At 48.5% G+C, this 23814-nt stretch overlaps 1 protein-coding gene across 4 annotated transcripts in view; it reads left to right on the top strand.

The window, feature by feature from the left end:
• The first annotated feature begins 79 nt into the window (after window positions 1-79).
• Window positions 80-23814, top strand: part of EXD3 (exonuclease 3'-5' domain containing 3) — a 253697-nt gene continuing 229962 nt past the window's right edge. For 2 of the 4 annotated variants that reach the window (XM_064727599.1, XM_064727602.1), the window contains exons 1-2: window positions 80-207; window positions 5418-5482. The gene's annotated coding sequence lies outside the window, so the exon portion shown is untranslated. Of the gene's footprint in view, window positions 208-5417; window positions 5483-14533; window positions 14610-23814 lie in introns of all 4 variants that reach the window. The other 2 variants (XM_064727600.1, XM_064727601.1) reach the window with 2 other exon arrangements.

The raw sequence follows: 23814 nt of genomic DNA on the forward strand, positions 1-23814 counted from the left end.
GGTAAATACGGTACAGCCCCCTCCCCCCCCCGGCCCGGGCTCGCGCGCTGCCGCGGCCGACAGCGCCCCCTGGCGGCAACGCGCCTCGGTGCCCCGGAACAGGACACCGATGAGGGCGCGGCGCCGTGCGCGAGACGTTCCGGAGCTGCTGGCGTTTGCGGCGCGGAGCGGCGGGGAAGGCTTTAGGCGACGGACCGGCGGTGCCAGGTGAGTCCCGGGCGTGCCCGGAGCGAGCGGGACCGGCCCGGCCCGGCCCGGCCTGGGCACCGGCACCAGAACGGGCCCAGAGTGAGCGGGACCGGCCCGGCCCGGGCACCGGCACCGGAGCGGGCTCGGGCTCTGAGCGGGCCCGGCCTGGGCACCGGAACGGGCCCGTGAGGCTCGGCCGCCCAGAGGAGCGGCGAGCGGGCGGCGCGGCGGGGGCCGCTCCCGGGCTCCGCATGGCGCCACGAAGCGGCTCCGGGGCTGGCGGGAGCGGGCCGGGCCGGGCTGAGGGGTTTGGCCGGGCCGAGGGCTGGGCGAGGAGCCGGTGCCTGCGGGAGCGCGGCGGAGAGAACGGTCAGCAGCAGCGGGCATTGCACCCTGAGCTCCGCGGGGCGGCGGGACGGAGTCACAGCGGGCACGGCTGGAGCGAGTTAAGGGCAGTTCACAAACCGGAGACATCCGCGGCAGCCCTGCCGTGCGGCTCGGGGGTTTCGGTTTGAAACAAACTTGTGGGGCTCCTGCCACTGATCTGAAATGTTACAGAGAATGGGAAAGAAGAGTCGGTGGGATTGGAAGTACCGCGAGTATTGTCCGCACGTGGAAACATAAAATGTGGTTTAGGAAAAGAAGGACAGTTTGTTAACGTGATGTCAGCAGCAGGAGTGGAATAAAATGTGCGGCAAAAATGTTGTGTCTAATTAGATCCTGCAGATGCAATGAATGTAAAGATTAAAGTCTGACCCACGTGTGGTTGGGAAGGACCGCACTGGTGCTCCTTCTTGGGAAGGGATTTCAGCGTCTGAGCCAACTGATGTATGCTTAGAACCATGTACTTGCATTTTCCGAGGAATTGAACTCTAGTGCAACTTGACAAGTTAATTCAGCAGCTGGGGTTGCCATACAAAATGTCAGAATGGCCTCAGGACAAACTGTGCCTCAGCTGTGAAATGGAGGGGTGGGAACCAGCTGCTCCCCACACCTTGTTCAGTACCTGGCTGAGCCCAAAGCAGCTGTGCCACCTCTTCTGTTCGGGGTCCCTGCTGACACAGAGGGGACATGGCAGGGACAAGGTGCTGCTGGCCTGCCTGCCTGCCGGGGTGCTTCCACGTGGCAGGAGGATTTGATACCAGGACAGCTTCCACCACAGGCACTGCTGGGGGTGCAGGGGGACAGGCAGGACACAGCTGCATCAGTGGCACCATCTGGACTGCACTGCTGGGGCAGGGGTTGATTGCTTGTGTGTTTGCAGATTTTCTAAAGAAAATCAAGCTACAGTGACCACGCGTGTGCCCGTGGTTAGAACGGGCTGCCAGGGCACCTCTGTTTCCAGGAGCTCTCCAGTAAGATGGAGAAATCCTGGGGAGTTCAGGGCAGGCCACAGAAATGCTCCAGTTCTGGAAAACAAGCCCTGAATAAGCTCAGCTTATTCAGGAGAAGTGAGCTGAGGAGTGACTCAGGCACTCTGGAAATCCATGCCTGTGGGATGTTCTCCCACAGCTGGATCCTGTCAGCCTTCCCAAAGCACGCAGTGGGATCTGCTGACTGAGGCACAGCGACACAAACTGTGTTAAACGTGCCCCGGGTTCCCAGCGGTGGTGCAGGGTAATTACAGGAGGAGCTGGGGCAGAGGGGAAGGGCTGGCAGTGCTGGGAGCTCCTCAGCTGAAGGCTTTCAGGGCTGGAGGTGGGCTCAGAGCAGACTCCTGGGCAGTCTCGGGGGCCAGGCCAGTTTGGGCATGCAGTAGGGCAGAAACAATCAAATTTTAACATCTGGAGCAAAACCAGCAAAATGCATCTTCTGGAACGTAAATGCCCCATCAGAGGAGCTCTGTCTGGAGTCCCTGCAGCAGCAGTGCTGCCTGTGGGAATGCTGGCACTCAGCTGCAGGTTGCAGTTCAGCACTGAGAACACTCCTCTGGTGGTGCTGCTCACACAGAGCCCCTCAGGCCAGTGTGGGCTGCATAGAAGGACTAAACTGAACACTTGAAATTGCTCTTTTCCACTGCAAACAGCAACTGGCACAGCTGGAGCCAGTGCAGCTTGTGGGATTCTCCAGAGGCAGCAGGGAGAGCTCCCTGTGCTGGAGCTCCCAGCTCTGAAGTGGTGCAGGGGGATCCTCACACAGAGGTGGATGCCAGTTCACAGAGGCTCAGTTATACTCAGGCAACCAAAGCAGCTGCTCCTGTGAATGAATAATTTACCCAAACAAGCATTAAATAACTTGCTGATGTGTGCAGGGATGTAACCTGGTAGGAGAGGGAATGACACAGGGCACCTCTGGGCTAATGACAAAGACACTTTATTGAAATTAAGAGTGCTCTTCTGAACCAAGTTTGAGTAATTTAATTCAAAAGCTAATTGCTGAGTCTGTGTAATATATCTTTAAATAAAAATATATTTTCTGTAGCTCTCTGAGGATTCTTGGTGCTCTGGCAGCCTCCTCAAGCAGCTCCCTTGGTAACCAGGGGCACTGGAGGGAGGGCTGGTCACACAGGAACTGGGGAACAGAAACAGGACATGTGCCAAGGGCTGAACATCCTGCAGATTCACATGCTCATCTCTCATCTGAATAAATGTGTAATAAATTGATAGAGTGTTGGAGGAACCATGGCAGATGTCAGTGATAAAGATCTGAAAAAATCTTGCAGAAAAACGAAAGAAGGTGGTGTGTATACGTGGGATATTGGGAGTCTGGAAAGCTCTTTTCCCAGAGGATAACAGTCTCTGCCTCTTTTGGAATATATGTGGAGGCTGCCAGTGGCATTAACGTGGGCCTGGCAGGTGAGAGCCTTGTCCAGGTGTGTGAGGTCAGGAGCAGCGTGTCCTTCCCCCCTGTGCTGACTGAGTTCCCTGCTGGGGACCTGGGGCAGGTCGTGCTTTGTGGCTGCAGGTGAGAGTCAGGCAGTGAGCCCTGCCTGTGCCATTAGCAGCTCCCTCAGGCTCAGCTTTGCACTGCCTGGGCTCTGGCCCTGAACAGACCTGTGGAGGGTTGAGGCAATTGCTTCTGTCAAAGACATTTCTACAGAAGGAAAAATATCCCTGTGTTGCTAATTCTTACAGAGCAATCCTCCTTGCAGTTTCTTCTGCAAGGAATAGGTGGAAGTGCAGGTAAAGAAAGATAAAGTGTTTTGGACCCTGGTCAGACCAGGAGCAGTTAAAAACTCTCCAACTTCTGTCTGATCACCTGTAACACATGAGGGTTCTGTGCCTTCCCTGACCCTATCCCATGGACAAGGTTGTGTATTCCTTGTACTTGCCACACTGTGAACGTGAAGAAGGAATTTGCTAATGAAAATAAGGAGAAATAAATAAGAAGAATGGAAGAATTAAGCAAAGAAAGAAAAAGTCGAATTTCTGTTGTCTAAACATCTGAACAGTAACAGGCCAGAAACCAATTTGAAGCTGACATATCAGGAGTGGTTCCTGTTGGTGTCCTGCTCTGGGGCTGCTGGTCCTGCAGGCCAAACCTGCCCCGGCTTGTTGTGGTAGCAACTGGCATAAAAAATGCATCAAAGACTCTTTTTCTTGTCATAATACAGCAGCCAAATTCTCTGCCCAGTGCTTCAGTGCATCTCTGAGTCTGTTTGGGAGAGCAGAGCTGCACGTGTGTCTGCACAGGTGAGCCCTGGCCCCTGTGCATTGCTGCATCCTTGTCCCACGATACTGATTCAGGGCAGGGGACACTCCAGCTCTACATGGATTTAATGCCTTTAAATAATTTCCTCTTTGTTACATCTCCAGGTCTGCCAAGGGTATGGTCACATTTCATGTTAAGTCTAAATGTGTGGCTGCTGTCATTTTAGACTCTTGATTAATGTAAGACTTTTTTTTTGGCTTATTCCATGGTTTGTGGTACCTGCACAATGTGTTTTATTCTTGGTTGTTGCTCATCTTGCCTTCAAAAGCAGAGTGCCCAACAAGGGCTTACCCTTACAGCTCTGCACACAGCTGTGGTTCACTTACTGATTTCAGGTATTAATTTGCTCTTGCATTTTTTTACACTTTTTATTGTCTACTGAATAGGATGCATGTCCGGTTCAAAAGAGACTGTCTAATCATTTTTGATTTTACACCAATTCACTGAGCCTTGTTTGGGTTACATGTTCATGAAAGAAAAGTCTCTTTTACAAAACAGCCAGGACACTGTCTGCCCACTGCTGATCTTTGTGATGTCAAACTCTGCCTGAATCTCCTCAAGGAATAAGCTTTTGGTCAGGAAGAGAGTTGGCTGGGATGTAGCAGTGCTGTGAGGAGTGTTTGAACACAGCACTGCTTGGGAAGCTCTATCAAACTGCTCCACGTGGGTTCCTTGGGTTATACAATTGCCTGTACACTTTTGGAAAATATTCCTAGGGACTTGAATCTCCCAGTGTTAGAAACTGAAAGGAAATGAGCTTGGCTCTTTGAGGAGGGCAGTGCAGTTGGGCTGTACAGGCTCAAGCTCCAGTTTCAGCTGGAGCAGGGCAGGTTTTTGTTACCTGTGCAGCTGAGGGTGTCCTCCAGGGCTGTTTGTGAGCAGTGGTGGCCACTGGGCCACTGCAGCCATGGAGTGGAGCTTTGCTGGAGGTGTTTGTTGTGCTTGTTGAAGTGGATAACCCATGTGGGTCAGGGTGCTGGTTCCCTGCATGCTTCATCACATTGGTAAGGTGTTCTTAGTCCTTGGTGACCCAAATGGAATCACAGAATGTCCTGAGCAGGAGGGACCCACTGGGATCCCCCATCCCCTGTCCCTGCCCAGCCCCCCCAGCAGCCCCAGCCTGGGCACCCCTGGCAGCGCTGCCCAAAGGCTCCTGGAGCTCTGGCAGCCTCGGGGCCGTGCCCATTCCCTGGGCAGCCTGGGCAGTGCCAGCACCCTCTGGGGGCAGAACCTTGCCCTGAGCTCCAGCCTGAGCTGCCCTGGCCCAGCCCCAGCTGTGCCCTGGCTGCTGTCCCTGTCCCAGAGCAGAGATGGGAGCTGTCCCTGCTCTGCCCCTGGGAGGAGCTGCAGATTCCTCTGAGGTCTCCCCTCATTGCACCTCATGATCTTAACATTACAGTAAAAATGCTTAGCAAGAAGTGAAGAGGTTAGCAAGTACGTGAGAGGGGTTCAAGGCAGAATGTGCTGCCCACCAGCTCTGTCTCCCAGCCTGCATTAGCCAGGTGCCTGCTGGCTCGGGGCTGAGGTGTTGGTTGCCAGGTGTCCAGGTGCTCACAGCTCTGTTTGCTTCCTCACAGCTCCTGGTGGCAGCAGGGTCCCCAGACATCGCCCAGCAGTGACACCTCCACCATCCTCCCTCGGGGTGAGTTTGCCAGACCTCTTCAGAAGCTTCTGACTCGCATCTGGCAGGATGGGGGCAGTGCAGCTTCAGGAACTTCTGCCCCTTTCTGTTCTGTCTTGTAGGAGCTTGGAAAAGAATCATTTGCACCCTCTGCTCCCAGCTGGGTGGATCCCACTTGAGTGGGGTGCCTTGGTGCAGGACAGGGGGAGGGAGGGGACAGGAGCTGCACAGGGGCTGCTGTGACTCTGCTGATCCCACCCTGAGCAGCTGTGCTCACCTGGCACAGCTGCAGGCACAGCTTCAAGGGCAAGGAACAGCCCTGTTCTGAGATTATTCCAGTGAATTTCTGTTCTGAGGATCAGCGTTTGTTTCTCAAGAAGAACTTTTCTGGTTTGCAGGATGCTTTATTAGTTTATGGAGGTGGGTGAAAGGGAACTGGGCAATAAACCACATGTCTGCTGTATGAACTTGTAGCCAGTCCTGTTCCACCACTGCAGTCTGTGACCACTCTTGGGTGCAGACCTAATAGTCAGTATTTTATGGTACACCAGTGTATTAAGGAATATATTCAAGGAGATTCCATTTTGATTTGTGAACTTCATTGATTATATTCACTTATTTTTGTAAAGTTTGATTTAACTGCATCATGTGTTGAAAAGTTACCCAGCAATTCCTTACAGATTGTGTAAAACTCAGTTTATCTTAAAAAGTTGTACTGGGTTAACTTTCATCTTACTCAGTATCCTTTCTTCTCTTGGAATGGGAGAACTGTGAATTTTCCCATCTTTCTCTATAGTCCTGCTGCCTACTGAGGTATTTACCAACGAGGCAATATAAAATATCTGAGCAGGAGCAGTCACCAGTTAGTGTCTGTCATCTGCTGTCCCGTTTTCAAGTGGAGACAAGGCTCATTTGGGGCTTTCCTGTGCTCCTGTGTGTGTGAAATGCAGCTGCAGCCTCGTTAGAGGGCACTCTGGAATCACCCAGGGAGCTGAGCAGCCTCATCCCCCTGCAGCTCTCCAGAGAAATCTCGCTGCAGAAAGTGGGAATGTGGAGCTGGATTTCCCTGGGTTACTAGTGATCCAAGGCTGCAGTGCCTGTGCTGTGGGCTCAGTTCATGCTTGTGCTCTGTATGGAATATAGCAACAACTTATTTGAGAATTCACTGCAGTTTTCCTAATGTGAATTAATGAACTTGCTTTTCTCATGGCCTTTACCCCATCAAATGCCCTGATTCTAAATCTGTAACCATTTTGGATATTGGTTTTTGGTTGCTATTGTCTTTCAAAAAGTAAATCCTTGATAAAAATATAAGGTGCTCCAGAAACTCTTGGGTTTTAGTACCAGCCCTTCCGCCAGTTCTGTGTCTTTGACAAACAGTTTGTTGTGTCTCCTTTCACTTTCTTCGTATCAAAAAGAGGATAATGATTTTTACCTTGGGTGAATTAATCAATATATATAAATGCGCTTCAAAATCTGAGGTTTAGAATCTAAATCTGAGGTTTAGAATTTTTTGCAAATATAATTAAAATATTGAACAAAATAGGAGTCAGAGAAGTCAAATTTAAGACCATGATTATTATTCAACTGCTTTTGTGGTGCTTCTTTTCTGGCAAGATTATAAAGCCAGATCATTTGCATTACTTTTGATTTCCTGATGTTTTTAGTTTTTTGTCCAAGGAACAGCATATTTATATGCAGGAGTCAGATTGTCTGTAAACACAAACATAATCTCACCTTTGTCCAAACATACCTTGTTTTGCTTTTACAAAACCAAACCAAACCGGTGGAACCCATAATTGCTAATTCTGAGCAATATGCACTGACTCATCCCCAGCCTGGGGAACCTTGGCAGGAGCCAGGTGGTGTTTCCTGGGCTGGAGCCGTCCCTGCAGGGCACAGAGCTCAGCCCTGAGCTGGAGATCCACTGAGCCCTGAGCTGGGGATCCACTGAGCCCTGAGCTGGGGCTCCCCTGACCCTCTGGGCCATGGCTCCACTGAGCTCTGAGCTGGGCACAGAGCTCAGCCCTGAGCTGGGGCTCCACTGAGCCCTGAGCTCTGGCTCCTCTCAGCTCTGAGCTCTGGCTCTACTCAGCTCTGAGCTCTGGCTCCACTCAGCCCTGAGCTCTGGCTCCACTCAGCCCTGAGCTCTGGCTCCACTCAGCCCTGAGCTCTGGCTCCACTCAGCCCTGAGCTCTGGCTCCTCTCAGCCCTGAGCTCTGGCTCTACTCAGCCCTGAGCTCTGGCTCCACTCAGCCTCTGGACTCTGGCTCCTCTCAGCCCTGAGCTCTGGCTCCACTCAGCCCTGAGCTCTGGCTCCTCTCAGCCTCTGGACTCTGGCTCCACTCAGCCCTGAGCTCTGGCTCCACTCAGCCCTGAGCTCTGGCTCCCCTCAGCCCTGAGCTCTGGCTCCCCTCAGCCCTGAGCTCTGGCTCCCCTCAGCCCTGAGCTGGGGCTCCCCTCAGCCCTGAGCTCTGGCTCCACTCAGCCCTGAGCTCTGGCTCCTCTCAGCCCTGAGCTCTGGCTCCACTCAGCCCTGAGCTCTGGCTCCCCTCAGCCCTGAGCTCTGGCTCCACTCAGCCCTGAGCTCTGGCTCCTCTCAGCCCTGAGCTCTGGCTCCTCTCAGCCCTGAGCTCTGGCTCCCCTCAGCCCTGAGCTCTGGCTCCCCTCACTGGCTCCCCTCAGCCCTGAGCTCTGGCTCCTCTCAGCCCTGAGCTCTGGCTCCTCTCAGCCCTGAGCTCTGGCTCCTCTCAGCCCTGAGCTCTGGCTCCCCTCAGCCCTGAGCTCTGGCTCCACTCAGCCCTGAGCTCTGGCTCCTCTCAGCCCTGAGCTCTGGCTCCCCTCAGCCCTGAGCTCTGGCTCCTCTCAGCTCTGGGTTCCCGGTGCTGTGGGAGCTGCAGGTGGGGGCTGGGTTCTGTCACTGCTCTGGGGTGTCCCTGTCCTCTCTGGGATGGGAGGGGAGGAGGGGGTGGTGTGACAGGTGACAGGGCAGGGACAGCTGTGCACAGAGCCAGCTGACTGAGCAGCTCTGTCCAGAGTGCCGTGTGTGCCCTGCCTGTACTCCAAGGGGTGGCTTTGCTGTCCATAGGGCAGGGACAGTGAACCCCGAGCACAAGAGTGTTTATCAGAGCAGGTTCTGTGCCCAGCCAGGAGACAGCACTTGCCTTGGACTCCTGAATCACTGTGCCAGGCTTCTCTCAGCTCTCTTGGCCATGTGACTTCATTCTTCACAATCAAAGCAGAATAATAAGAAAAAGTCCTGGTCAGGCCTACTTTTTCCTCTCCTAGTTTTTAATCTCCTCTTGCACTTTTCCTTTCTGTCCCCCCAGAACTTTCCATCCCCTTGGAAGCTTTTTGGCAAAGAGAGATTGCCTGCTCAGGGATTCTCCAGCATCTCTCTGTGGGAGAGCACAGGAGGAGGCAGCAGGAGCTGCCTGAGCCCCGTGGGTGGCTGCAGGTGTGTGGGAAGCAGAGCTGGGGAGACGCTGAGCCTGTGAGGCAGCTGATGGCACAGGGTGACAGCCCCTGCAGGCAGGGCTGGGCTGGGCATCCTGCAGAGCTGCCCTGGGACAAGGCAGGCACTCTGCACTTCCCAGCACTCTGCAGTTCCCAGCTCCCACTGCTCTCCTGGAGGGTGGCACAGCTGCTCTGGGCAAAGGCAGTGGGCAGGGGACAGAGGGCACAGAGCAGCCCAGAGCTGATCCAGGCTGGTATGTGCCCCCTGGATCCTTTCAGGGAGTTGGGAATACAGCAGCAGACAGGCAGGCTGGGATGGCCTCCCAGTGACTGCTGGAATTCCTGAGGAACCTTTTATTTGTCTGGCTGGCAGATGGATTTTAAGGTGGAATGGAATACACAGGAACTCCTCTGGCAGAGATAAAAACAGTTGCTGGGCTTAAAGCATCTTGTCTGTGAGACTGGGGATTGTGGTTTTTAATGGGTTTGAAGAGTGTTTCTTGTACTCTTGTGATTTCTGTAAGTGACTTCAGGACTGACACCATGAATGGCAGAGGCTTCAGCCAAAATCTTCACCACTTCAGTGTTATCCTCCACACCATATCCAGATCCCTCTCGTGTTTTACCACAGTTTGGATATTCTAAGAAGTCATGGTAATCCAGGAGCCAGAGACATTTCAGAACATGTCTGAAGAGGAGCTCTACCTTGTAGGAAATACTTTCTGCCAGATTTGAGTAATACCTCCTCACAGAACAGTTCCGTGGAACTGAAAGTTTTGTTTTATGGTGATGGTGTTTTGTTTTCTGTCACTGTTAGAAGACAGCTGTGTTTTGTGGGGACATGTTTGCCGGAGCTGGCCAATGCCATCCCCACAGCACAGTGTCCTAAGGGGAATTGTTAGATGCTTTAGCTTGGAAATCAGCTCCAGGTACAAATTAAATTTTTATTATGCAGTACTTAGACCCATCTATAGTTGCAGTTCAGTGTTGTACTCAGGTTCTGCCAGACCCTGATTCTGGGCAGTATTTTGGGGCTGGGGTTTCTGAGCCCCTCCCTGCTGTTCACTGCCCCACAGTGATGCTCTGACTGGGCAGCCACTGTGGGACAGTTTGTGTGTGACAGGGAAAGGCAGCAATAGTGCAGAGTGTCTCCTGCTTTAAAAAGAGTGAAAAAGCCCCTGCTGATAGAGGTTAAGGGAACAAATACAACTGTAAAAGCACACGAGAGAAGCATAATAGGAAAGCTTAAATTTTGGGCAATTTTCTGCCTAATGTAATGATGTAATGGAGCAGGAACCACTTTTTCCTTTCTTTTTCCTTCCCTTGTTTCTGTAGGTGCCCAATGGTGCTATCTGGCTGACTTGTCAGAGGTTTAAGCACCAAAAAGTAAGCAATTTTAACAAATGCACATGCAAAACTTCGGGTTTATGCTTAAAACTCAACAGAAAATGATCAAACAAAAAAGAACAAAAATGGAGAAAGTCTTTTGTGTACCATGTCCAGAGCAATTTTAAAATACTCTTGTTCCATGCCTAAATAAATGGTTATTTCAGCCAAAGAGAAATCTTTCCTCATGATTTATTACACTACTCTGGATATAAGGCCTCTGAGCAGGATTGTCAGTTTATTAGAACAGCTTTCTTCTCCTTTCAGATTTAATCCACATGTTGTTGTATCAACAGAGCCTTTGCTCAGTTAGGAGTTATCCTTTTTTAATAATAATAAAAAAGTGAAAACACATGCTTTTTAACAGCCTTATTACAAAGGAACCTAGGATGACACAGGGAGAGGTGATCATCAAATGGTGACTGTAATTTGTAACTTCATAGTGGTAAGAGGGTGAAAATGGCCCTTTCCCCTGTGCCTGGGGCAAGCCTGGCAGGGACAGCAGGAGGCAGCATTATCTTTGGCCAGGATTTCCGAGGTTTTTTTCCCCAGCTTGTGCAGTGATGCTAAACATGCTCTTTTTAGTTAACTCTAATTTCCTTCCTTTTTTTTAAAGGGGAATTTATCTAGAGGTGTATGTAATTCACATTTCCTTCCTTCCTGTCTTCCTCCCCTGTAAAGAAGTTCTTTCTTGGACGCCTCCTGTTTTCTAAATGGAGAGGAATTACTCTCAGGAAACTCATGAGTTTGGTATTATTCCTATACTTGGTTTTGTGAGAAAACATTTACTTTAACTATAAATGCTTGCTCAATATTTGCATGAGGGCTCAGAAGTGCACATGAGAGCTGCTCAGTGAAGCAGCTCACTCCATCACATGATGATAACCTTTGCTTGGCCCTGTCACCCCACAGTCCTGCAGCATCAGGAATTAGCGCTGAAGCACCTCAGCACCTCCTGAACTGGCAGCCTGGGACCCAAATGTGGCCAAAGGCAGAGCAGTTCTGGTGCTGATGTTTCTGTTGCCAGTCTGGTTTCTTCCAGCTAGTGCTGGACTCGTGGCAGTCAGCACAGTCCCCTTTAATTCTCTTGCAGATGTCAGCACAGCAGCTCCTGCCTCAAGTGTCAATAGAATCACTTGTAGTTGGTGTCATTTTAAAAGAAGCTGCTAATAACATGTCTTAAAACAGAATGAATTGGCATTTAAAAAATGTGGTATAAGCCTATTCTACTCCTCAGAAGTATAGAAGAGAGTAAAAAAAGATCTACCCTTAAGCCTTAAATAGTGGAGGAGGAAAGAAGGTTGTGTCCTTGCTGCCAGAAGCAGATGCAGGGATATTGGAGCTCTGGGGTCCTGCTCTATCAGACAGATCCCTTGGTCCATCTTGAATCACAGAATTTCAGACTGGTTTGGGTTGGAAGGGACCTTAAAGCCCATCCAGTGCCACCCCTGCCATGGCAGGGACACCTCCCACTGTCCCAGGCTGCTCCCAGCCCTGCCCAGCCTGGCCTTGGGCACTGCCAGGGATCCAGGGGCAGCCACAGCTGCTCTGGGCACCCTGTGCCAGGGCCTGCCCACCCTCACAGGGAAGAATTTCTTCCTAATCTGCAATTTAATCCCACCCTGTGGCAGTGGGAGCCATTCTTCTTGTCCTGTCACTACCTGCCTGTATGAAAAAATCTGTCTCCATTCTTTTTACAAGCTCTCTTTAGGCTCTGGAAGGGGCTCTAAGGTGTCCAAAGAGCCTTCTCCTCTCCAGGTGAGCACCCCCAGCTCTCCCAGCCTGGCTCCAGAGCAGAGGGGCTGCAGCCCTTGGAGCATCTCCATGGCCTCTTCTGAACTCTCTCCAGCATTTCCAGGTCTTTTCAGTGCTGAGGCCTCCAAAGCTGGGCACAGCACTGCAGATGGGGTCTCAGGAGGGCAGAGCAGAGGGGGAGAAAAGAAGACAGAATCCTCAAGAGCTTGTGCAGACCCTCAGAACTGGCAGCACCTTTTGGTGGGAGTCAGACTGGCCTGGCTTTGTCAGTGGCCAGGCAGGCAGGGCAGGCAGAGCTGGCAGGCCAGGCAGTGCCAGGCAGGGCAGGCAGAGCTGGCAGAGCTGGCAGGCCAGGCAGAGCCAGGCAGGGCAGGCAGAGCTGGCAGAGCCAGGCAGGGCAGGCAGTGCCAGGCAGGGCAGGCAGAGCTGGCAGAGCCAGGCAGGGCAGGCAGAGCTGGCAGGGCAGGCAGGGCTGGCAGAGCCAGGCAGGGCAGGCAGTGCCAGGCAGGGCAGGCAGGGCAGGCAGAGCCAGGCAGGGCAGGCACAGCTGGCAGGGCAGGCAGTGCCAGGCGGAGCTGGCAGAGCCAGGCAGGGCAGGCAGAGCTGGCAGAGCCAGGCAGGGCAGGCAGTGCCAGGCAGGGCAGGCAGTGCCAGGCGGAGCTGGCAGAGCCAGGCAGGGCAGGCAGAGCTGTGCCAAAGCCACAGGCTGTTCCTGTATGAGGCAGCTGAGGGGCAATTGCCCCCCTGGATGTGAACTGTTGGAGTGTTCCTTGCACAAGAAGGAAAACACCTCCTTTGAGTGGCTGTGGAATGCAGACTGGGGGTTGGGTTTGTTTTTGTGCATACTGGCCTTATGTCACTGCTGCCTTTTTCCCACAGGCTGAGCATACCTCTCCAAAGTAAGATAGATTAAAACACAGATCCTGAGCGGACTGGACTTTCCAAGTTCTCTCAGAGTCTCCTGTTCTCAAGTCCTTCTAGCGTCTGAAGTTCTCCATCCCTTGGTCCTACTGGGTGCTCAGATTAGGTTTGTTTCCTTTGCAGTGTTCCCCTGTTCCTCATGGCTGCTGGTCCTATTGCTTCTCAAAACAGCTTAGAGTGGAATAATTTCCAGAGCAGTGGTAAATGAAGAGGACATTTGGCTTGCAAGAAAAATGTCTTTATAGGTGGATTTTGCAGGGCACTGTACTATGTTGTGCTTTCATCTATAATATCTTTGGGCAGCCTCACCCCACTTTGAAGTTGGCCATTCTTTGAGCATCTGACTGGATTGGAAAACTCCAGAGGTCCCTCCCAAACCGACTGACTCTGATTCTCTTTTCTTGTAGAGTTCTGGCAAAGATGTTTCTTTTGGCCTCATTTCCATCTCCCTTCCTTCATGCTCAACAGCTTTCATCATGTTCCCATCATAAGCAGTTCTTTAAACTGAAGTGATGTGTAAACATCAGGAACAGTTTCTAAACTGTAACATGAGTCTCCTTCCCTCATAGTTTCGACTTACTTTATGCTGCCATATTCAGATGATGTGAAAAATCAATTTTCTTTTACTATTATGTATTAAGAGCTAAAACCTTTTTTTGTCCTCAGAGAGAAACATTTTACTATGGGGCAATAAAAAGAATAATTCTCTAAAAGTTAATGGTTTGTGTTTTCAAATCAGCTTTGGTCCTGTGCACTCTTTGTTGGAAAGCTGCAGAAGAAGGAAAGACAAAAAGAAAATAGCCTTGTTATTTAGGATCTATAAAATGATATTGTTACTGCCTTTTTAGTGAGTGTTGCATTTTTGCATTAAAAACTGGAGTTTAGGGAAAGATACTGTTTTTATGGATATTGGTAACTATTATCCAAACACTTTAGCTCATACTTAATGCTGTACAGCATTTTGCTTAAAATTTCAGCAGTTGTTGAAGCTGCCTTGTCTGGTAGTGGTGATGTGTTAGTGCTGCAGGAGCTGGGCAGGGACTGCTGACAGCTGCTGCCTCCCCTGCAGTTCCAGTTTTATTCTGGGGGCAGGACAGGATGGTGGGGCACTTAAATGGAGTTCCAGATACCAGAAGTATAATTTATCACATGTGTCCTCCAAACTGGAGCTGCCTGATCTCAGAGTTGCTGCCTGCTGTGTGCTCAGACCTTAACCTCTGTGTTTAGATTGCCAATGTGGTGCCAATTAGTGGGACTGGGATGTGGATGCTGAGGAATATAACTCACTTCACATGGGCTGCCAAACAACTAGCAGATGTTGAGCTAATGGGTCTTGGCTACTACCAGCCTGACTTGGATTTCAACCCAGAGGTGAAGGAATTTATTTCTCTCTCATTACCAATTCCCTTGTCCTGAGATTTGGGAATTCCACCAGCTTACTCTGGGAGATGATGTAAAACATTTCCCCTCTCCTTCGATCCCGTTCCCAGGGTGTCTTGTACCTTGCTTTATTTTAGTGTTAATTTGCCACCTTTGGTTTGTGTTATCCTACAGGATAACAAGATGATCCATGGAAAATGAGGGTGTGAGCTCAAACATGCAGCTGGAATCCTGAACAGGAGAGCTCTGTGTGAGTATGGGGTGGGTCAGGCAATGTCCCTGCAGCCTGCTCAGAGCTGTCATGGAAAGCCTATCCTGGGATTCCTGTATCCCCTTTGAGTAACAGAGGCCATAGGAAGTGCTGGGGTCTGGCTTGCTGGGGTCTTGCCTTTCTCTGTTCTCATGACTGGATATTGCACACTCAAACCCTGCAAAATGTGTAACTGCAGGCTCAGAGTTTTCCTTCTGGCGCTGAGTCAGTGCTGAAGAATGGCCTGGCAGGTTCTGTAGCTTCTCTGGTGGATTTAGAGGAGCAGGCAGTAGTTCTTACTCAAGTCAACCTTACTTGGTCTGCTCAACCTGGAGAAGAGGAGACTGAGGGGAGACTCATCAGAGTTACAACTTTGTGGTGAGGTGAAGCAGAGGGGCAGCTCCCATCTCTGCTCTGCGACAGGGACAGCAGCCAGGGCACGGCTGGGGCTGGGCCAGGGCAGCTCAGGCTGGAGCTCAGGGCAAGGCTCTGCCCCCAGAGGGTGCTGGCACTGCCCAGGCTGCCCAGGGAATGGGCACGGCCCCGAGGCTGCCAGAGCTCCAGGAGCCTTTGGGCAGCGCTGCCAGGGGTGCCCAGGGTGGGGCTGCTGGGGGGGCTGGGCAGGGCAGGGGCTGGGCTGGGGGATCCTGGTGGGTCCCTCCAGCTCAGGGGGTTCTGTCACAGAAGTACAAATAGGATGTGGGAATCACTGTCTCCATAACCCTCAGCAGCTTCAGGAACAGAGACAGGGAAATGGGCTGAGCTGAAGGAACAGTGGCACTGAACACTGGCTGGTACCAAAATCCCATTTCATACCTCTCTGTACAGCCAGCTGACACATTTAATGAGTGTGTGCAATATTAGGGCTGATGCTTTTTGTTCTCTCTGCAGTAAATTTGTCTTTTGTTCTGTGAGGATTTAGCCTTTGACCTAAAAATGCCATCTGTACCATTCTGTCCAGCATTTGGGTTTTCAGCAATTTCTTTACCTTGCTCATTTTCCACTGCAGTTCAAGGCTATGCTATTCCCATAACAGGTGTCTAAAAACCAAAATCTTACTTAATGAGAAGTTTTCAGTTGTAGCTTATTTTCTTACTGACATGCTGGTTTGAGGTGTCAAACATGATCAGCATCAACAGCAAGAGTTGAGTGAGGGTTAAATAACTGTCACAGCTATTATTCAGTGAGCAAGGAAAATAAACTTCTTGCAAGGTCCTGTCATTTCTTGCTTTTCTTTGAGGTTTTAAAGGTTTTAAAGGTTTCATTCAGTGATGTATTTCCTTCTGAAATTCCAAAGACAGCAATTATTTTTAATTCCTTGGTATGAGCAGAACTGGATCTGTTCTGTGGATTCATCTTTCTAGATGTTTATGTATTTATTAAGGATAACAGAATAGAAGCAATGCAAACAATTATTCTACACTTACATGATGAATAATAGCTAAATGATAATTACCTTTCTTGAAGCATAATTAGTTTTCCCAATTTCTGTAGAAGAAACAAAGAAAATGCAGCATGATAAACCAAGCAATAAGCTAAAATACCTGCTTTTTGAGATAGGAAAAGTATAGAATAATAAGGAGTAGGGAGCTTTAAAACAGGAAAAACAATGGGAGAAAATTGGCACCCCTGTCCAAGAATGACATCCTTGGGAAACATCTGGTGAAGGAATCTAGAGAGGGGAAGATAATTTTGACTTTGTTCTGGCAGTTGTGCAGAACTTGGTACAGAATTGTACTGCCAGTGAACACAAGTGCACTTACAAATCCTGCAGAAGTAACCCAAGCCAAAAACTTCAGAGAAGTGAAATTCCTTCATTTGCAAAGGGAAAATATATCAGAATGAGGCAGCAGGTTAAAAAGAAACTGAAAGGAGCCGTGACAAGGGTGAAACCTTTGAGGGGAGCTGAAGCTGATTTCAAGGCTCTGTGCTGCAGAGGAAATGCCTCAACCCCATCAATTGCTGTGAGAGAAAGTTCTGATGTGAAGCAGCAGGGAAGGAAGGCTGGAGAGGCAGGGGCATCCTTCCAAAAGCTGAAGTCATGACCAAGTGAGGAAGATAGAAAAGAATAAACACTTTCAAAGGCTTTCAGAAAGTATAAAAAGTAACAGTTCTTTCCCAAATATGTTGGGAATAAGAAGCTTGTCCAAAAACTTGACAAAACCCGTGGAGACCAGGGTGTGAAAAATCAGGAGGTGGAGCAGAAAAAAACATCGAGTTTCTGAGGCATCTACACTGTGCCTGGTTTCCTTAGCAGAACCCATCTCAAACCCAACTACTAAATTAAGAATTTAAGAACACAGTGAAGAATACCTGCCTGCAGGGACCAGGATGTCAGAGCCTCGGAAGGAGTCAGGAGAGGAACTGTTGAATAATTAACACTTGTATCCAACCTTTCAGTTAAATTCTCCTCACTCCTGTTAGAAAACAGTCAGGGCTGATATGATGAGCTTCCAAGAGAGTTTCAGGGAGCTTGGGGAGTGGCAGACAGAAATCTGGCTTTGTATTGTGCAGTGTTGTCAAAAGAATAATACAGATCAGAATGAGCTGGCACTTCATTTTGTATGGATGTGGGGGAGTCAGCATGTCTTTTGTAAAAGGAAGTTGCACTTGAGGAATCTTCAAGGACAAACATCTGGATTTTGGTGTTCAGTGTGTGTGGTGTCCTCAGATATTCTAACAGCTCCTGACATGGTCCTTTGTCACAGCTGCTTTCCTGGGGATCAGAGAATGTTCTTTAGCAAACCAGACTGGTTAAAAGGTGAGAAAAGGTGTAGAAGGGGTGGTTGTTACACCCAAGAGCAGTTCCCATGAGAATAACAGGGGAGTCTCAGGGACCTGAGGGAGGCAATGGATGGAGAAATAACAAAGTCTGAGGGAATTCAGAGTTGTGGCATGGGCAGATCTAAAGCTGCACAAGTACCTACCCTCTGATCCTGTGGGATTGGAAAACAAAGCGGCAGGTTAAACTTTGGGTCAGTAAATGTGGAGAAATGTGAGAAAGCTATGGCTAAAGGAGGTCCTGCCTCCCCCAGGAACACATCCTGGGACAGTTTGCAAGTGCAGAACATCTGGGCCTGAACAAAGGAGTGGGACAAAAGATAAGCAGTTGTTCCCCATTTCTCCTTAATTCCCTAACCAAAATGATGGACATCAGATGGAAGGTCAGGAAAAAGAGAAACACTGCTTTGCCTGCTGAGTGCAATGTGGCACCCAGTGCAATATGGCTCTGGTGATGAGGGTTTGCAGGAGTGCCTGGATCCATTCTTGGAAGGAAGGGTCCACAAAGGCTGTGTTGTACCAGTACAAAGGACCTGGCATGTGGAAATCCTAAACTGCAGGCTGCTGTGGAGTCAGGGGATGAGCTGGGGACAGCACAGTGATAGTGGAGCCCTGGAAAAAGTTAAAGATAGAATCTAAAATGTTAAGCTTTGTGTTTTCCCAGATCAACTGCACCTGCGTAAGCAGTATGATAAATTATATAATTGTTAGATGTGATGATTGTTTAGTAATTAAATATAATTATTATATAACCATAAGAAGAATAATGAGAAACTATGTTGGAAATTCAGAGGGGGGCTAAATCTATGTATACAATAGAACAATATAAGTTTAATAATTAACATGAAAGTTATATAACGATAGAGTATAAAAGCATGATCATTTCGGATGTATGGTGGGAATCAGATTTGGGTAATGCCCCGATTCCCAGAGCTCTTTAATAAAAAGCACTGCATGTAATCGCTACGTGATTATGTGTTTTTGAATGCTAACAACAGCTCCCAGCTCTCTCCCTCAGGCCACTGTCTGAGACATGGCCCTCAGGTGAAGGTGTGATCTGACCTCGAAGGCTCCTCTTCAGTGCCTTATTCTCCTGAACTGCATTTCATTATTTCTGTGCTTGCCTGTTTCAAGCTATGCCTTCCTCTCTCAGATGCTCCTCTTACAAAAAAACAAAAACAAACAACCCAACAAGTTTGTTTTTTATGAAAACACACTTTTTTGTCCTTTTTTTTCCATATAGTACATTGAGTTTTCATGTAACTTCAGTTTATTGTGTTTGTCTACAGACTGCTTGGACAGAAAATAGAGCTGCTGCTTAAGCATTTCCATATGTGTTCAGCCACATTGCTCAGCTATATTCTTCACCTAATGTAACTTGTAAAAATAAACATTTTTAAAGTGTTATTTTTATGTGTTGGTGAAGAGTTAATGGAATTAGAAAACGTTCCAGACCAGTGTCTGTTCCCACTGAGGATTGTGAGGAGGCCCTGTCGTGTCCTGCTAGTTTTAAAGCAACCTACAGCTTCTTGTCTAGGAATTTGAAGGCCAATTAGTTGATCCCTCCAGGAGACTTTGCTGAACATAATCCTCCAGACATTTGAACACAGCACAAGACTTGAACCTTCACAAGTTTTCCGTTTATGAGAGAGTTGTTTGTTAAAAGTGGAGAGAACAATCCAGCCCTGCCAAGTACACGCCAGGCTTACACAGCCCTGCTGGCCTCAGACAGAATGTGTTGTCAATTCTGGTTTATTTAGGGCAGATTTGCAAAGCTGGTGTGTTGATATGACACGAGGGAGTGTGTGATAACTCCCATCTGTGCGAGCTCCATTTCCTATAGGCTGCCTTGCACAGATGGCCTCCTCCAGGATGGTTTTCATTTCACACTTGAAGCTGAGAAAGCCAGGTTTGAGGAGATGTGCTGTATGTTGATTAAGGCACTTGTAAACTCAACACAGATAAAAATGTTGGCGAAGGGGTAAGTGGGAGGAAGGAGAAGCCATCTCTGTCTCCTGACTCAGCCCATGTCCCCCCACCTGTTCCCTGGAGCAGGTAAAACTCTGCCTCATCTCTTGTTTCTGTCTGGGGAATTGAACTGCAGGAAGAAGTTACTGGGAGTCCTGACATGGAGGATATTTCCTCCTTGTCTGCTGTTGAAAATATGCTTATTTGGGTAGGCAAATTGAGCTAGGTCTCGTTTTTTTGTCTTTTCTAGTTCCCAGCTTTTCCATCACTGGTAGAAATGAATGAAATAGGAACAATGGGGCGAAGTTAGAAGTACTGAAGCAAAGTCTGTGGCCTTTATGTACAAGAAGAAATCAGTCCTAGAATCCTGCAGAGCGTGGGAAGAACTTTGAGACGCTCCAGGAGCCTGTTGATTGTTCCTGGCTAAAGTTAGCCCACATCTCCTTGGTGTGTCTGTGCAAAGTACCCAAAGCAGGCTGGAGATGAGCCTTTGCTTTTCCCCTGTTGCTCTCTGCAGCTCCCTGACAGGAGCTTGTGGGTCGGTCCCTTCTCCCAGGTGACAAGTGACAGGACAAGAGGAAACAGCCTCCAGTTGTGCCAGGGAGATTTAGGTTGGATCTTAGGAAAATGTTTTTCATGGAAAGGCTTGTGAAGCATTGGACCAGGTCTTTTCCCGCCTCACTGATTCCATGGTGTGTAATGTTGAGATGTTGGGACGCTCCAGAAGGAACCTCATGGAGTTTGCTGGTGCATGATCACCCTGGGACAGTGTGTCAGGAGCACATGGGACTTTGTTTAGGTTCAACTCAGAGGTGAAACCAATAGATAGTCATCAAAATAAGAAAAAACTTGTATAAAAATTCAAGTCACTTTTGCAGATTAATATTTTTAGCACTTCTTTGAGGGAAGCTGCCCAGAGTGCCCAATAGAGAGATGCTCAGGAGTGAGGGAATATGGGTGACCTGGAAGAGTCTTCTCAAAGGAAATATTACCAAAACCACAGTTTGTTGGTGATGGGGTGAGAACCCTGGCCATGTTGGTGTGCCAGGGTCTGCAGAAGATGTGCTGGTGCAGGTGCTGCTTTTGGTGACAGAGGGTGAGCTCGGGTAACCTGTGATCTGCCAGCCCTAGGCTGAGGTCAGCCTTCAGCTGCAAAGTGAGAACCTGTTGGTCAATAAAATCAGACAGGGTGGCAGAAGGAGCAAGGATTTAGATTCCCTGCCCTGGTGTGTGTTCAGGTTTGATGGTGATGATGATAAGAGTGCAGCAATGTTCTGTGGTAGCTGCTGGGGACAGGAATGATCTTCAAAGGTCATCCTGTGGTCAGTATCTGGTCCTGCATTTCGGCATGCAGGGCACAAGTGGGATGAAGAAAATGGGTTCAGTAGCACCCTGTGACAGCAATAGCTGTGGCTGCAAGAGAAATTTAGAGCCCCTGAAGAAATTAAGTTTGACCTTCTAGCTGTTCTTCACTGAACAATTGCAAATTAAGGTCTTTCTGGGGCTCTCAACTTGGCCTGATTTTCAGAGATTTTAATGAGAATGGCAAAGCCACATCCGGGTATGGAAAACATAGGTGCTTCAGAAATGGAGGAAATGCTTATGAAGGAATTTTCTCAAGCAATTCAGTCTGCAATTTCCATCAAGGAAATATCTGCTGAGATAAAGTTCTGTGGAACTATGAACAATTTCAGATCACAAGGGTATTACAGTCCTGCTGTTGGGGTTCTGTAAGCCTGATTTATACTGATTTATGCCTTTTCTAGAATGGAAAATAGCTTGGAATCAACTTGCTGTGTCCACAAGTTTCAGTATTTGCCTTCTGCTGCTGTGCTGTGTGTGTGTGTGGTGTTTTGTTGGATTTTTCAGTTTCTTTTGGGTCCTGTTTTAAGGACCACCCCTCCCCTTGGTGCTCCAGTCCAGGAGAACTGCAGTGCTTATGGGTCTGTGAGTGATGCCCTGAGTCCTGCATCTCCTCCCATTGCCTGGAGTGAGACCAGACACTGTATTTTGGATTAAGGCAGTGAGAAGTCCTGGGATGGAGTAAGGCTGATATCTCCTGTGGCTCTGTGCTCCACAGGGCAGGTCAGCCCAGGTTCTGTGCAGCCAGCAGGGAGAGGTGTCTAGGGCATGAGTCTAAAAGGGCCTGAGTTGTACCCAAGAATGAAGGGTCTCCCACAAGTGTGTGTCCTTTGACAACCCCACTAACTGTCAGAGATGTCTTAAACAAAGTAGAGAAGAAAACACCCTGCCAAAAAAGGACCTGGCCAAAACCAAATCAATGAATTCAAATGTTTTTATTTAGTAAACAATGGGAAATTGCTTTCAGAGCGAAGTCCTTGAGAGCGCTTTCCCCATTTCCTGTCTCTTCTGGCACTGGTTTCCATTCCCTGTATTGTTACAGCACTTGTCAAGGAGCTGCTGAGCTTTAACCATGGACAAACCAAACTCTGCCATATGTGCAAGATTTGCCACAGCCCCTGAGGCAGAGTGGGGTGCAGAGTGAATGTGCTTCATTTTCCCTTCCAGCTCCCATCTGTGCTTGCACAAAAGCCCACGGGGATGTGGTTGGGCAGCCCTGCCCAGCAGGACACAGGCAGGACACTGGGGACTCTGCTGCCCTGGGGATGCACTCCACAGGAGACTGTGGAATACAACAGGAGGCTGCACTGAGGTGGTTCCAGTCTGTTCCAGCTGACAAATTGTGCAATATCTCTTAGCCAACATTTTGCTGAAGTGGTTCAGTAGATGCATGTACTGGATCTGTTTCAGTGAGCCCAGGATGGGTTTTGTGGTGGAGGGGATACCCTTCCCTGGTCACCAGTGCATGTGTCACTGTGACTTTCAAGAACTGGACATGCCTGTGTTCTGAAATGATGGCTGAAGTGCTCTGTGTTAGTGAGCTGAGATCTGAAAGGAGATTTCTTGGGAGTTTTTGACCCATTCTTGCCAAAGTAATGGAATAAGCAGGTGTACACTGGTGCTCCTAAAGCTTCATTTATTCTTACTGTTCCTCTAATTGCCAAAAAGGAGCTGGCAGGTACCCAAGTGCCATTGAACCATCTGTAGATGGAAATTCCATTTCATTCTCTGGAAGATGGATATCTTCTATTTCCTGTTAGCTCATCCAGATTCTTCACATTACTAGGAAATATTGGTGTCATTTATAAGCATTAATAATCTGTAGCCTTGGATTATGAAGCATTCACGAACATTAAAAAAATACAAAGGGATATGAAGAACAAAAAAATGAGAGTAGAATAGAGATCCTCTTTCATTGATGTGTGACTGGCAAAAGTGTTGTTGTCTTCCTGAGTGCTCCCCAGTGCATCTATCCTGCCTTCTGGAGCTATAGCAATGCAGCAACACCAAAGGTGCTAAATCACTCCATTACTTGATTTAATGATTGAGATATGGAGTAAATGCAGGATAGAAACAAAGTGCATTTTTCAAATATCCACTTATATTGAACAGAGCAAGAGGAATGGAAAACACAATTACTGCAGGATATCAGGCAGGTTTGAGCCTGACCTAATAGTGCCCCCAAACCTGTGGTTCTTTCAAGTATTTCTTAACTTTAATTTAAAATTTATAATTTATATTTATATATTTTTATTATAAACTATATTTATATATTATATTTATAATATTTATAATTTAGATTTTAAAGTAAATTTTGCAGATTGATGTGAGGTGCTTTGCTGGGGCCTCGAGGAGCATATTGGAATCAGTGGGACATGGAAATTCTATAAAGGTTTGTTGGACTTTCCTTCTTTGCTCCGTGACAGTTGCACAGTCAGGTCTGTTCATGCAGTCCAGATAAAATGGAGACCAGGATCTTTTCTGATTTAACTCTGCACAAGCTGCAGATTAAGCCCTCTCTTGGAATGAGTGTGTAATTTCTGGCTGTGTTCCTGCCCCACTGCTCGCTGTGGCCAGGCAGGACGTGGATGTTCCTGGTGCTGCCAACCTGCCAAATTCCCTGGAGAGCCCTTGACCAAAGAGCTGTGGGAGGTTAAAAGGATATGGCTCCCTGAAGTCCTTTCCAGGCACATGTTCTCATTGTTCTTATAATTGGAAAGGATTTAAATGGCAATCCATGCTGGTGGCAGACTCAAAGCTCTTCTATTCATTTGATATTTATTAACTCCTCAAGAAAGAGCAGCATTAAGTGTAGAGGAAGGTACACATTCCATTTCTCCAAGGCTGAGGGCTTCTTTTTCATTGTTTTGGGCTACAGAATAAAATCATGAAAAAGGCACGGAGGGCTTCAGCAGATTCATTGAACTTTTACTCTTTTACTTTTACTCTTTTCTGCCTTTAGGCAGATGACCTAGAGAAGTTTATTGGTAGATGCTACAATGAATGCCTGCTGATTCTACTATCTTAAAGATATCAGCATTTATCCCATTGTATCGGCAACTACTGCTGAAATTCACGGAAAGGAAAGATGTGA

This window comes from Zonotrichia leucophrys, chromosome 17, assembly GCF_028769735.1.
Source record: "Zonotrichia leucophrys gambelii isolate GWCS_2022_RI chromosome 17, RI_Zleu_2.0, whole genome shotgun sequence".
In the NCBI taxonomy this organism is placed as follows: Eukaryota; Metazoa; Chordata; class Aves; order Passeriformes; family Passerellidae; genus Zonotrichia; species Zonotrichia leucophrys.